Here is a 1,250-nt window from a genome sequence, read left to right on the forward strand (position 1 = left end):
TCTTGACATATTGTCTAGTTGTGCATATGTTACACCCTTACCATATGTATGCACACATATATGGGGAGTTTAGATCATGTTATGTGAGTTTCATAAATTGTGATCCATTGTTTTCCTCTTCAATTGGTATTCACATAACCCTTTCAATTGCATTCCTACGAGTGGTACCATTTGTTATCGGATCATGATTTATGAAGCACTCCCCCAAGTTCTCTATCGTTTTCCATTAAGTTCAACATGTGTTTATAGCCTTTTTGAGATTGTTAATAAAGAAGGAGAATTTTGATGACCAAAGAAAGTGTAATAAGCACAATAAGCAAATGCATGTCTAAGGGAGAACAAGCAAGGAAGCAAGATGACTAAGGATGCTAAAGTCAACAAAGAGGGAGAAGAAGGAAGCTCTTGCATGGATCGGTTAAATGAGATAGTGACGATGGAGAAAGAGAGAGCCACAATAGAAGAGGAATAAAGTGGTAGGAACATGCATCCAAGCATAGTGGTAAGGTATTGTGCAAGTATTTCTATTCATTATTTGTACCATTTTCATTTAATATTTTTATTTGCTTGTCCTCGACTCCTGTTAACAGCATTAGCAGAGGACACATGTGTTATGGTGTTGTGTTGCTCAAGCTTGAGTTCGTAGCTCAGCATATGGGTGTAGACATCACTGATGTTGATGGCGTCGGTGTGTGTGGTGATGCATGTCACGAATGGATCATATTCAGATCCGACACCATGTAGCATGTACATGATCAATTCGTCATTCTCCAGTGGTTTGCCAATAACTGCATGTGGATTAGCAAGGCTTTTTACCTTTCAAAAATATTCTTTGAAGCTGAGCTCGTTCTTTTGGGTTGTGGCCAGCGTAATGCAAATTTGCATTGCACGCACCTTGGAGCTCAATGCGTGCATTCTCTTTTTGGTGCTCCAGACTTCACGAGAAGTTGTGCATCCAACAACACTGGCAAGCACTTATTCGGAGAGGGAGGAGAGGATGGAGTTGAGTACCAGTTGATCTCATTGGTACTAGTTGTTGTACTCCGGATCGATAGCAATCAGAGGCACTTTGTCACCATCATTCTGCATGACAGTTGGGTTGGGATGAGTAATCGTCTCGTCGATGTAGCCGATGACACGTTGTAGATAGAGGAGCAGTTGCGCCGTCCATAGCATAAAAATTGTTGTGCGACAGTTTCACATTTATCATATGATTGAACGCATGCGTGGGTAGGAGTCCAATTTGAGTTGAG

At 41.1% G+C, this 1,250-nt stretch overlaps 1 non-coding gene across 1 annotated transcript; it reads right to left on the minus strand.

Annotated features, from left to right (window-relative positions):
• Nucleotides 1-635: 635 nt before the first annotated feature.
• Nucleotides 636-774, minus strand: LOC133894215 (small nucleolar RNA Z247). The gene has a single exon (XR_009905024.1). It is a non-coding gene; the product is annotated as a small nucleolar RNA Z247 (small nucleolar RNA).
• Nucleotides 775-1,250: the final 476 nt, after the last annotated feature.

This window comes from Phragmites australis, chromosome 15 (assembly GCF_958298935.1).
Source record: "Phragmites australis chromosome 15, lpPhrAust1.1, whole genome shotgun sequence".
Classification (NCBI taxonomy): Eukaryota; Viridiplantae; Streptophyta; class Magnoliopsida; order Poales; family Poaceae; genus Phragmites; species Phragmites australis.